Here is a 14574-nt window from a genome sequence, read left to right on the forward strand (position 1 = left end):
GCTTTACTTCTTGCTCCACTAAAATATTTCCAAGCAAAATTTCCACCTTTCAAGCCTTAGCTGGAAATCAGCAACCAAATGTCTTTGGGGGATATCAAATTCTGGGGTTTAGCAAAAACCTTTTGCACGTCTGGTCAATTTGTTTTGTGTTGGAAGGACATTTAATCGATATCTGTCTGATTTGTTTACACATGTATCATCCAAAAGTCATTTTGAAAGAACCATTTCACTCCCAGGAAACTTTTATACATCTGTTTCTGGAGATATATAAGAGATATTGTAAATTTTCTTGTATCAAGAGAATGACCATTCAAATCCCTCACACATCCAGAGCTTAAGGAAATGAAAGATTTTAGGACTGCTCTAAACATATAACATCATACAGATTCTCCCATTACTCCTAAGTGCATAAATGACTACTCCATCTCTTTATTTTTATATAGAACAAAAGGCAACTATTAGACAAAAGTGATGTACTGACCAATTCCTAACCAACCGACTTCCCCAAATCCCTTAAAACTTTGCATGTTCCCTCACATCCTCAATAAAGGGCCAGCTCAGATTATAAATAGATAGAAATAATCCCATTTTATTCCCCAAGGAAACCATATTTTCAAAACTCCACAATTTTGGCATAACATTCGGGCCCCATCTTAGTCTACAAATACATTTCTGCCATGAAAAACCTACTTAAGCACCATGTTTCAAATGAGAAGTATTAAAACTTAGAGCAAGAAAGAATATTACATTCAATTTGCCTTTCTTTGTGGTTTTTCTTTCTTTAGTCATTGGTGCCCAGCAATATATTAAGATTTCTCATAAAATAACAATGAATATTCACTAACAGATTAAACCAATCATGTAGTATATGAGCCCTTACCTCCATTATCCTATCTACTCTTGACATCTACCTTCTGAAATATATCCAATTATCACTCCCATTTAACAGAGAAGAGAACTCAGGTGATCACCCTGCCTGTAAGTGGCAACAATGGGATTCAAATCTACTCTGTCTGACACCACAGCCTGGCTCCTTACACTAGTCTGCCTCCAAAAAAAACAGTAACATAAACATATTTCAAAAACTTCAGAAAATAGGAAATAAAAAATAACCCATTAATCCACCCTAACACAACATGTTGGAGCATTTGGTGATTTTCTTCATGAAGCTCTCTCCTTACATGTATGATAATAATGAATATTTTCCTTTTTTCAATTAACATTATATCAAATATTTTCCATGTTACCATAGAAACTTCGTGATAGTCACTTTTTTTTTTTTTTTTTTTTATTGGCTGCACAACATTTCACTGGGTAGACAGACCATAAACTATTATCCACTTGATGTAGCAGCTCGGTTGTTTCAATGTTTCATCCAATATTAAAAATATCACTGAACATCTTTGTGTACATACATTCTTTCTTAGAATATGCTTAGAATTGATGGTCAGAAATGAAATCACTGTGTCAAGGAGCGTGGATCTGTTAATAGCTCTTACTTAAACCACATCATTTCTTTCTAAAAATTTATACCAATATCTGAGACTGCCCTTTTTATCCTCAGTAGCATTAAGCATTATCTTTTATGTGTTTGTGTTCTTTTAACAAGTAAAAGCGAAAGTGGGGATTCAGTGGTGTGTACAATTGCATTTCTATGATCACTAATGAGATCAAAGTTTTTCCACGTTTAAATTATTAGATGGATGTTGATACTCTCATTTATAAGATGAGGAGAGGTTCAATATAAATGACACAAATAACACTAAAACTAAAAAAAAAAAAAATAGCACTAAAACTGGTTCTAGAATCAGTTTTTCCAGTTAGTATTTGTTAGTTAAATAAATAAAAGAAAGAGTAAATGAAAAAAAAAAAAGAATGAGCATCTCATTCCAAGTTTCCTGCCACTAAGCACATTGCTTTCCTTAACCCGCTCTTGTTCTCTTAAATTCTAAATTATTTTTTCCAAGGCTGCCACAATCAAGGAAGAATATTGTGAGTTATCTCCCCCCTGCAGTGGAACAGTGCATCTGACATCATAAACAGAATATTGGAATGATCTAAATAGACCGGGCTCAGTCTGGTTCTTACTCTGCCTGTATTGAGCTGCATGACCCTGGACCAGGCATGTGTCACATTTTCCTCAACTGGAAAATGGCTAAATGATTTCTCAGATCTTTGCCATTTCCAACTGATTATGGTTATAAAATAGAGAGTTGCATTGGGCACCAAAACAGATTATCATTCCCCCCCTTATATCTGAATGACACAAAGTCACGCCACAGAATAGTAAGACACAAAACATGTTTTAAAGCTGCAGCACCTTTTCCGCCAGATCATCATGGTGATTGGAATGCTTTCCACCAATCACGAATATAAAAGGAGAGGTACTTAGCCACTTCTGAGCCCAGTAACACTACCTCCTGTGGTTTCACATAGTCAGTGGATGGATTAGAACTTGACCTAGCAGAATACAGACCTGGGTCAGATGGACATGGGTTTGGACCCAACCTCTGCCTCTTCCTCATGGTAAGACCCTGGGAAAGTTACCATCCAACTGAGGCTTAGTTCAGGCTCAGGTAGGTCCAAGTCCCAAATATCTGTAACATATGGATAAGAATTATACCTCCTTATGGAGTGTTTTTAAGCATTCAAGGTAATAATACTTTATAAAGTTCTTGCCACATGCCATGCACTATGGAACATGTTTCATAAAGGTCACCAATGGTCACCATTAATTAGTAAACTAGAAGTTATTCCTCAGAACCACGAGAGGGAGAGTGACAAATGGACAATTCAGAGGTGACTCAGCTGTCCGCTCATCCAACAATCTCTTTCAGCCAGTTAGAGGTGGGCGGCTTCTCCTTGCAGGGCACGACCTCTGAGGAACTCAGGCCCCCACAGACACTGAAACACTGCTCTGGGGCTCATTTTCTGGGGCTGAGTTAGTGCCCTCTCTCATACAACAAACACTTTGTAGTGCTAATGGAAATTTAATCTCTGTGGCTTTTGGGACTTAAACCGAGCCCTGAGTCCTGGACCTGATCTTGGCTCATTATCTCAGACTCCAACTGGCTCTTTGAACTGTTATTACCCTGATCCTTCTACTTAGGCTCCAGAAAGTGGTTAAAGGTTTTCAAAGGAAAGTGCTAGAAGCTGATTCTGGAAACCCTTGGCATAATTAAACACCAGAGATTCACTGAGAACCAGAGGAGCTCCAGGTCACAAATTGCCACAGTGACTGTTTACATGATATTTCACAGAATATTCATTTCTATTCCACAGAGGCAGAAGTATCCCTTTGTTAGCAAACATGCCTGCCTTCATCACTTGGCCAAATTATTTCTTTGGATAATTGAGAGCCAGAGAATTAGAGAGAAGAAACTTGGAGGTGCGTGCTGATTAATGATTAGCTACAGAGAACAGAAGGTCTTCTACTCAGTGGCAGAGGGCAGAGGAGGATAATAGCAAGAAAAGTCCCCTTCAGTCTCACTGAGTAATATGGCTGCAAAGGGCCTCAGCTGCAGGGGTTTTTGTTGTCATTGTTTGGGTTTGGTCTAATTTGGTTTAGATTGCTAGAGCTTGGTTTTGACTTCTTATATTTTTTTTATTTTTGTCTATATGTAAGTACAGTGTCTGTTTCAATCAGTCCCCCTCCCACTTGCCTTTCTCCATCACAGATTGAGCACCACTGGTTTGGGCCCTGGGTCAGGCACTCGCTTATGTTTACTCTCAACTCCTTTCCTGAGTGTGTTTGACACAATAATACCTACCTCCCAAGGTAGTGGTGAGGTTCAAGTAACTCGCCAAAGGATATGGACTAGAAGAGCCAGAGTCAGGATTCCTATCTATAGTCTTCTTCTCTCAACCAAAAGAAGGTGGATGCCCACGTAAAAATAGGAAAGGAACAAGAAGAACACTGTTCCTAACTGCATCTATCCAATAGGACTTTTACATCTGAGTGTAGTTAAGCAAGAGCCTCTGCAAAGCCAGGAGCCAGACTGGATGAGAATGAGAAAATGCCCCAGAAGTCTAGAAGGTGAGAGGTGAATCGTCCATTTTTGTATCCCCCACAATGGGGCCAGCACAGAGTCTAGGCACAAGCATCATGTGTCAGAGCAGATTAATTGGCAATGACTGCCTGAAATCCTGTCTTGAGAAGGATTCTGGAGCCCCTGAATGACTCAATGGAGAAGGGTTTTGTGATCATTTATTGATGTCTGGTATGGGCCAAGGGGGAGAGGCTAGAACCAAGCATGTCATCTATTTGCCATTTCCAGGAATCAAAGATATATTATGTTCCTCAAAAGACCTTGAGACTTCCACTTATAAGATAAATAATTTCTAGAGATATAATTTATAGCATGGCGACTACAGTTAATAATACCCTATTACATATTTTAAAGTTGCAGTACACCTGAAACTAATACAAAGCTATATGTCAATTCTAACTCAATAAAACTTGGAAAAAATAAATTAACCTTAAAAAAAGAAGAAAAAGACCTTTAGATACTATTAAGAATGGTGACAAAGGCAGTTTCTTCCTTTAACTATTCATAAAGGCAACTCTTCTGCTAAACACTGCCCCACTTCTCAACACATAGTTCATTGACCTCATGCCTTATCAGTCTCCCCTTCTCTGGTTTTTCAGGAATTTCACACGGGACAATTCTTTCCTCCAGCTGAATTTCCAGAAAGTTACTTGCAAAGCAGAGAACAATCTGGGGGAAGAAATGTGGAAGAAGAGAAATGTTTTTCCAAGTGTAATACACAAAACTATGACATGATTTTTACAGTCTACTGCTGAAATATTTTTGGATTATAGCGAGTTGGGCTATAACAAAAACAAATGTAAGCCAAAAACAAATGGATTGCATTTCCTTGTCCCACTATAGACATGATGCAGCCTTTAATTCATTCAACAAACATATATTGAACTCCTGTGGTTGTCCAATATTGGTCTAGGAACTAAAGACACAAAGATGGATATTGACAGTCCCTTTTCATGAGGAGCTCACATCTTGTGAGAAGGCAGACAGCAAATAGCAAACCAAATTCAACAAGGTAAATAAATGCTCTGGTGGGTTCTGTCCCTGTTAGAACAGCGAGCAGAAGGCAACCTACTCTGATCTGATGAAGAGAGCCAGGGAAGGTTTCACAGAGAAAGAGGTCATAAGACCCACGGAACTAGGTCTTAAAGAGTCATAGGAATTTTCCAGATGAAGAGGAAGGATGAACATACTGAGAAGAAGAAAGCATGTACAGAAGCAAGGAGGAATGAAAGGACAGAGGGAAAAAGAGTTTATTTTGGCTGCTATTTATTTTCCCCTCTTGGGAGGGGATGTGGATGGGAACCAGATTGGACCAACTTGTGATGGGCACTTCATAATCAATAGGTGAGATTTAACCATCCTTGCTGGAGTTCTGATAAGTCCTCTGCTTGCATACCCAATCATTTTACCCTAAATACCCATAAAAAAAAGATGAGAAAATAAAATTTACCAGGATCCCATTGAGGGACAACAGTGCAGTTGTCCAGAAGAAATTCCTTGGCAAACTACTCTTAGTCCAAGCTAAGATCCCAAAGAACTCAGCGAGTGGAGACATTCAGGTTCAAGAGAATGGGGAGTCTTTTGCACTAGAGAAGAAAGAGGGAAAAATAATGGGAGAGAAAGAGCCAGTAGAATATAGACAGCTAGGTGCTCTGTGAGGAGACCCCTCCCTGTCGCCCATCAGCAAAGTGTTTCTAAGTAAAATAAAGGTAGAGATAAATCCTGATATCTGAGCAGATTCCTTGGAGGAGTTGAGCTCGGTTTTCTGGCAACAGAGGTTGGCACAAGAACCGCCCATAGGTGGAGATAGAAGGATGAGAAAGCAGGAGGTGCCAGAGGCCCCAGAGGCTGTGGAATTTCACCAGATCTCCAAGGGGCAAGAGACCTCAGCTGACATCTGAGTTATAGGTCCTATCCTCTGAAGCGTGGAAAATGCAAGCGGGGAGGAAGCAGGATGTTCATCCTGCCAGCATCCCTGTTTCGGTCTGAAACCTCATAAAAGGTCAAATGCTGTAATGGGCAAATGTCTATGGTGGGACAGGCATCAATAAATGTCTCAAAACAGCTGAGTGACTTCGGCTCACTCACTGTGCATAGATACTGACTACTGGGGGCGTCAGACATGAGCAATAGTGACCACCTAGGCGGTGTCACTGAAGATGTATGTCCGACCCAATTAACAGCACATTACAAAGCGGAGGTTTATGCCAAACTTCCTAGAGACTGAGCGACATGAGGCCTAGACTCAGAGACGCCCGTTTTCTATTCTAAAGAACTGGGTTGATACGACCGGCCCCCTCCACCAGCGCTAACTGTAAGAACAAGTTCATTAAAAAGCAATGAAACGAACGACCACAAAGACTGTTGTGATTAAAAGGTCCGCTGAGCTCTCTTGCTGGTTGGCTCTGGGATCCGCCAAGAAGGAGGCAGAATCCAGAGTAATGAGGATTTTTTAAAGCCCTTTGCAAATTGCCTCAGATCAAAATACTTTATTATCATAATCACTCCCATTGCCAATTTGGAAATGACGATCTGGAATGACAAAGTGCTCTTTAAATGTTTAAAAAACAAGAATCACAAGGAGGCGGTGCTTGGCAGAAATCTGCATTCTGCTTAAAGCCATAAGTCATATTTAGACTTTGCCTTCCAGAACGTCTATGGGGTGTTCGGTTTTATCCTACTGCCAGAAGCTACATATCTTTCTTTCTTCCGTTTTTCTTCCTTCTTTGGCAGCATTCCTAGAGGACTGCTCATTCCCAAGTTCAGAGGCCCTTCTTGGTTGTTCACTTTCACATGGTCTTACATGCAAAGATGTGCTGCAATGACTCTGTCACCTCCTGGCTTTTCCCTCCTTCTCGCAGACCGGCTGAACCCAGGCGAGGAGAAGCCCAGCCGTGGCTGCAGCACGCGCTTCTCCTCTTCTCTGGGTTCCTCCAGGATGAGGGCCCGGCCCGATGGACGCTGCACCCCCAGAGCCCTGCCCTGAGTGGTAGACCCAGTGAACACGCGTCTTCCTGTTCTCACATGTCCATCTGACCCCGTGCCGCCCTGCCTCTCCCCACCATCTGCTGCGGCTGTGGCAGCAATCTTCTCTTTGCTTCATCACCTGGCCCCTCCCTGATATCCCTTTACCCTCCATCCCACCCTGGGGCCGCCAGACTCATCCTGTTACACACCATTCTGGGCTTCTCTTTTCTTCACAAGCAGCTTTCTGCTTTCCCCCTAAGGTCAGAAACCTCTTTATAGTGTCCCCATGGATGCAGCCTATACTAGGGAAGCTTTTTTTTAAAAAGCTGGGAAATTTTTTTTTTTATTAGAATAGAGTTGACACACACTGTTAACATTAGTTTCAGGTGTATGACATAGTGATTGGACAAGTCTGTATGTCCTGCTGTGCTCACAAGTGTAGTCACCATCTGTCACCATACACTATGACAGTACCATTGACCACATCCCCTAGGCTGCACCTTTTATTCCCATGACTTACTCATTCCATAACTGGAGGCCTGGATCTGCCACTTCCCCGCACCCATTTGTCCTTCCCCCAACGACCCCTCCCCTCGGGCAACCACCAGTTTGTTCTCTATATTTATAGTTCTGGTTCTACTTTTTGTCTGTTTATTCGTTTGTTCTTTAGATTCCACATATGAGTGAAATATGGTATTTCTTTTTCTTAATATGACTTATTTCATTTAGTCCAACCCTGTTGTTGCAAATGGCAAGATCTCATCCTTTTAATGGCTGCATAATATTCCATTATATATACATCTTCCTTATCCATTTGTCTGTTGATGGACAACCAGGTTGCTTCCATATCTTGGCTATTGTAAATAATGTTGCAATAAACATAGGGGTACATATATCTTTTTGAGTTAGTGTTTTCATTTTCTTTGGGTAAATACCTGTAGTAGAATTATTGGCTCATAAAGTATTTCTATTTTTAAATTTTTGAGTAAACTCCTTACTGTTTTCTACACTGGCTGCACCAGTTTGCATTCCCACCAACACTGCATGAGGGTTCCTTTTTCTCCACATCCTTGCCAACAGTTATTTCTTGTCTTTCTTATTTTAGCCATTCTGACAGGTGTAAGGTGATATCTCATTGTGTTTTGATTTGCATTTCCCTGATAATAGGGAAGCTCATTTGATCACATCCTCTGTCAAGACCACCTTTTGTGGTTCCCTGCCTTTCTTCCACTCAAGACACCACCTTGGATTGCCCCCTTAGCAATATGCTGCCATCATGGACCAAGCCCAATTTAGCCCTAGCCTAGTTGTGACTCTGATCCTAACCTTCAATCCTCCACTTACTAGGAAGGGGAATAGAAAATCCTCAACACTCCCCTCCAACCTTACCTCCTACTTGTCATTAGTGCATTGTTGTACTCCACCACACACTTTTCTTCCAATAAATCACAATTCTTCCCAATTCCAAGCCTCTGCACGTTCTATCGCCCCAGCCCAAAACACTCCTTTTCCTCCCCTTTATCTATCAAAAGCCTATTTATCCTCCACAGTGCAGTGTAATCCCGATCGCCATCACCAATCATTTCCCAATCAGTCCATGTTCAGCCTGCTGACACTGACTTCCTGGAAAGGCATCCAAAGCATGTCACTTCCTGTTAAGAAGCCAATGGCTTCTCAACTGAGCACTGAAAACAGAGGGTAGACTCTAGTCTGTGGCAGGCATTGTCTCTTTCTTGAGAAGCCCACTGTCTACCAAGAGATAAGAAACACAGGTGTGCAGATGACATTGGTGTGTATACAAAAGAGGAAAGGTTTAAATTAGCCACTGATACGGAATTGTATCAAGTGTCTGTGTTTCTTGGGAAGGAGAAGAAATACCTGATTAGAATAAGAGGAAGGAATCCACCACCTCTTATGGAAATGACTGCTCCTGGCATGCCTGGACCAGAAACAAAGAGGCAAGAGTTATCAAGGAGGCAGAGTTGTTAGAGGCCAGGAAAAAATGAAGTTTAGGTCCCAAGTTGTGTCTCCCTACATTATTTCCTTCCTGCTCTCTCTTCCATGAGAATCTAAGCCCACTTGTTTGGAAATAGCTGTCCAGACAGTTGATGTGGCCCACCTGTCACTCCCTAGTCCTCTGCCCTCCTGATCAGTTGGTGCTGAACAAAGGGAGATGATCCTAGCTAGACAATGAGCCTCCCTACCCTCCTCACCCTGCGGCACACACAGACCTTCAGCAGCCAGCCATTTTAAAACGAAGGGTATTATAGTAAAAATACACTATGCCAAGGGCGCCTGGGTGGCTCAGATGGTTAAGCGTCTGCCTTCGGCTCAGGTCATGATCCCAGAGACCCGGGATCAAGTCCTGCATTGGGCTCCCTGCTCCTTGGGAGCCTGCTTTTCCCTCTGCCTCTCTCTCTCTCTCTGTCTCTCATGAATAAATAAATAAAATCTTTAAAAAATAATAATAAAATAAAAAAATAAAAAATACACTATGCCAAAAAGTCAAAATTGCTATTAATTGTAACATTATAAGTAACAATGATTAGATTCATCATGCTGTACAATAATTTTATTTAAGTCACTGTCAAAGGCAAGAATATCTGTGAATCTTCAAAAATAATTCCTCCTCCACTCACTTCCCTCCAGCCACATCAGCCTCCTTGCAATTTCTCAAATTCTCCAGGCACTCTCAGATCTCAGAACAATTAAACATCTCTACCTAGATAGAGCTAGCTCGTGCGAGTCCTGTGTTGGAGATTCTCTGTTCTCTGTCACTCCGATCCACTCTCCACTGCCCACCACTCAGCCTCCAGAGCCTGACATCTGTAGACGACATTACTCCCACTCTCTTGCCTTCTGGTTTCTGGCTGGGTTGACTAAAGGGAAGCAATGGCAAGAATTAAAAGTTGGGTAGAAAGAAGATTGGGGTATTTCTTCCCCCAGTTCCCTTCCTGTCAGATACAACTTGGCAATGGCTATGATGCCCCATTGGAGGCCAGAGCTCATGCAAGAAGGTAGAGAACAGGCTGAGCACTGAATATAAGAACCTCTGGTAATCTTCTTACTCAGAGATGAATACAAGGATAGGCAGTGGTCCCCTAGTTTTTAGCCAGAATCTTCCACTGAAGAATCTCTTTAAGAACACTCCAGTCCTGTAAACATAAAAGGTTACGAACCAAAAATTCAGATTGGATTAAAAAAATTACAAAGGAATTTTGAAAGAAGTAGCAAATTCAGTCGACCCTTCTCTTCTTCCTCTTTGTCCTGAGTTCATCATTGTGCTCATCAGAGACCCAAAGTGAGATACCAAATACCCAAGTATTTACTCTTTCATTCATTCGTGTATTTGGCTGATATTTACTGAAAGTCTTTCATGTGCCATACACCCTGATAGGCATTAGGAATATGTTGGTTAATAAAGTAGACATATACCCTGCCTTCCCAGAGCTTCCACACTTTTTAGGAATCACAGACATTTTTGTCTTTTTAAAATGATAAATTGTGAAAAATGACATGATAGTAAATACTTACTAGTTTTGTCTGCCTGGCATCCATTTTCCCTTTTTTTAACAAAAATTATTTATTTATTTTAGAGAGAGAGAAAGCACGAGCAGGAGGGACAGAGGGAGAGAGAGAGTGAGAGAGAGTCTCAAGCAGACTCCACACTGAGCACAGAGCCTGAGGGGCTCGATCTCATGACTCTAAGATCATGACCTGAGCCAAAACCAAGAGTCAAATGCTTAACCAACTGCGCCACCCAGGCGCACCTCCATTTTCCCTTTTGATAACTGTACCTCCTTCCCTGTTCATAGTCCCTGTCATTTGGGGAGCTCCTACTCTAACACTCTAGGAGTAGGGTGGGAACCAGGGCTTGGCCTATGAGGATATGGCTTGGCTTTAGTGATTCATTCTATTCAAAGTGTACATCACCCAAGCCAGTCTCTTCAAAGCCAAGGGCATCAGATATAGCTGCTCTATGGAAATGGTGAATCTCTTTCCACTAGGATGGCTGAGCTGGTGGGATGTAAATGTGAAGTGATCGTGGGACCACCAAGTGGGGAGAACCTTCAGGGAATGGTGACTCAATGTGAAAGAAAGCAGAGCTAGAGTTAGAGAGGACAGATTCCAATGGATGGATTTAGTATCCTAAATCCAATCATCCCTGAACTAGTTACGTGAGTCAATTCCCTTTACTGAGTAGTTTAGGTTGAGTTGGGTTCTACTGCTGTGAACAATACTGTCCAGAGGGCAGTGTGCAGGGAACTAGGACAGGACAATAGATAGGGGACTACATTATCTTAGGAAGCAAGGGAAGCTTTCTGCTGACTTAAGAGTTTAAAGAAAGGCAGAAGAAGGCCCTTCACACTGATTATGTACCACATAAAAATTCTGTCTAAAAGCAATCACAGTAAAAATAAAATTTATTTTTGTTTTGTCTTCTAATTCAGGATCTATTCCCTGTACCTGCGGATCTGCTATCACTTGGGTTAACCATTCCTTCTCTACTGTCATGCTTTCAAGTCACCAAAAAGGAGTTCTTGAGTCAACACTCTCCCTGAGTCATAAAGTTTATCTGAGTGACCAGCAAAATGGATATGAAGCTGTCCTCATGCCTGAGTGCTTACTTCTAACTTAAGAATTCTCCAAGGAACTGGCACTCAGCAAGTTGGTATTTCTTTAAAACCTCGGGGAAGGACAAATAAAAGTGAGAAAGCCTGGCCTCACCCATACATAGCTGTTGGCAAATAGAGCACAACACTTCACCACTTGGGCAGCTCTTTAAAGCTGCTGACATCTGGATAGGAGTTATTATTACAGACAAGAAGTATATGGATGTTTGATTTGTATCTATCCCAGATTTCTTTCGGATCAAAGATAAATGGATGGGTATCTCTTATGTGTGCCTAGCATCTTTACACACACACACACACACACACAATCACAATCACAATCACCATCACAAAATGACATTTTACTTCTCAGACTTGAGATTGTGCGCCTGGAAGCAAGGAAACCCAAGTTTCAGATTCTTTCCCTAGGGACTCTTTGTCACAACTAAGAAAGCAACCAAAGTCAACATAAAGTCAGAAAGCCAGCTCAGGGAGGGGGACATTGCTTTGGATGGGTTAGCACCTGCACTAGAAAAGCAGGGGTCCTTTCTCTGCATGATAATCTAGAGGGTGATATCTGGGCAGTGCTGGAGTCTTTCCAGCTCAAGGATACATATTCTGCTCAGAGACATGGCCTCCTTTTTGTTCTCATAAAGAAAGCCATGAAGTTGAATTCAGTCGCAGGCCAAGGTGCAGAAGGCCCAAGTTCAATATCAATTGGGAATAAATATATTGCACAGCCCCAGGGATTACTCCCCAGGTGACACTAGGATTCCTACATGGTTCTCCTCTCTGATAGACAACAGGGTCCCCAGAACACATCAGAGACCCCTGGCAGTGAACAGTTAGAATGATCTGCTCTGGGGAGAGCAAACAAAGGGCTGCTTTTAGCCAAAAATTCTTCTCTTCTAGCCAATCAGTTGTCAGTTACAGTACATTGATCTACACATTCCCAATGGAGGATTACTCACCCCAGAGCAATGCAGATACCTCATGGACACAAGTGGCTATAGGAATCTAGCCAATGTCACAGGCCCCCCGCCACCTGAGTCTATTGCCAAACTGCTTTGCTGACAGCAACTCCAAAGGCATCCGCTTTTACTTTACTCACACAGGCTTCTGATAAGACAGACCTGGAACCATACTCCATCCTAGCCCTGACCTACTGAGACCGTGGACAAGTTAGCTGATGTAACTGAGCTTCAGAGTCTTCTTGTGTAGAATGGAACTGGAAGTACCTGCCGCACGGATAGTTATGGGGGTTAAATGATGAATGCGGGTAAGTGTCTAACAGAAACTGCTATATATGAAGGTTCAATAAATGTTAGCTTCCTACATTTACCTCCTTCAGCACTGTAGAAACTGACAGGTTTACCCCAATCTAAGATAGTCACTTGTTTACATGTCTAACACTAAGATCTTATGGGAGTGGCCAGGGAGGGGGAGGGTTATCTCCTTGTTTCACGTGTTTTTGGTTAATAGTGCCCCAGAAGCCTTTGAAATAACAAGAGAAATTAAGTGGGACGAGCAATAACAATACCAGAAATGCCAGCTGACTTTTGAACTGAGCCCGGCAGGATGGCTCCAGCAAAAAAAGACTGGCAAGAAGAAGGACCATTCTGCCACCAACGAGGTGGTGACTGGAGAATCCATCGTCAATGTTCACAAGCACATCCACAGAACAGGCTTCAAGAAGCATGCCCTCAGGCACCCAAAGAGACACAGAAATTTGCCATGAAGGAGAGGGGAGCTCCAGATGTGTGCGTTGACACAAAGCTCAACAAAGCTGTCTGGCCCAGAGAGTACGAAATGTCCCGTACCCTATCCCTGTGCGGTTGTCCAGAAAATGCAATGAGGATGAAGCTTCACCAAACAACCTTGACACATTGGTTTCCTGTGTACTAGTCACCAATTTGAAGGATCTACAGAAACTCAATGTGGATGATGAGAACTAACCCTAATTGTCAAATAAAGTTATGAAACTGCCAGATGGGAGGGGGTTGGGGAATGGGCAAAATGGGCACAGAGGAGTGGGGCGTGTAGTCTTCCAGGAATGGAATAAATAAGTCACAAGGCTAAAAGTCACAGGGAATATGGTCCATGATATTGTGATAACATTGTATGGCAACAGATGGTAGCTACACTTGTGATGAACCCAGCCTAACATAGAGAGTTGTCAAATCACTATGTTGTACACCTGAAACGAACATAACACCAATTTAAAATAAATAATAATAAATAAATAAACAAGGCCAAATTTTTTTAAAGTTATGAAACTGCCAAAAAAAAAACGAACCAACCAATTAGCTTAGGTACATAGCTAGTTGCTCTCCACATAGCCAGATGTATATTCATTCACCAAATTCCTTGTTAGGGGGAGATTTAGAATTCTGCTGGCTTCAAGCAGCTTAACATAAGCTCTTAGTCCCAATCAGGTTCTGCATGCGGTAAAGTAGGTTGACCTCTGCTGAAGTAGGAGTGAAAATCCAGTCTAGTCTCCACTTGCCAAGCCAAGAACCCTGGCTAAGGTTCTGTCTCCCAGAGGAAGGGGCACCTGTTTCTACTTCACACAAAGGCACCATATAGACTGTCTCCAAGGCCACAGTCCTACTCTTTCTTCATGGGCATTCTCTCCTCTCCTTTGCCCTCAGGTCCAACTTTCTGGTTTCATGTGGGCCTACACCAATTGCTTTAAGGAGTTCTGGGGTTCTCGGGCTTCACTCTGTTTAGGCTTAAAGCTGATATTTTCCAGCAAAAGAGCTTGTCACCATTAACACAAAAACCTTCCCTGCTCTCCCATCTCTTTGTTATAGTATATCTGCCCTACCTCAGGGCCTTTACACATACTGTTCCCTGGCCTAGAACAAGCAGTCTTCCTGTGGTAGAATCCATCTTGTGTTTCAAGTATTGACTTAAACATCAACACTTTCAAGGGGCCTTCCCAG

The sequence above is a fragment of the Halichoerus grypus genome, chromosome 7 (genome assembly GCF_964656455.1).
Source record: "Halichoerus grypus chromosome 7, mHalGry1.hap1.1, whole genome shotgun sequence".
Classification (NCBI taxonomy): Eukaryota; Metazoa; Chordata; class Mammalia; order Carnivora; family Phocidae; genus Halichoerus; species Halichoerus grypus.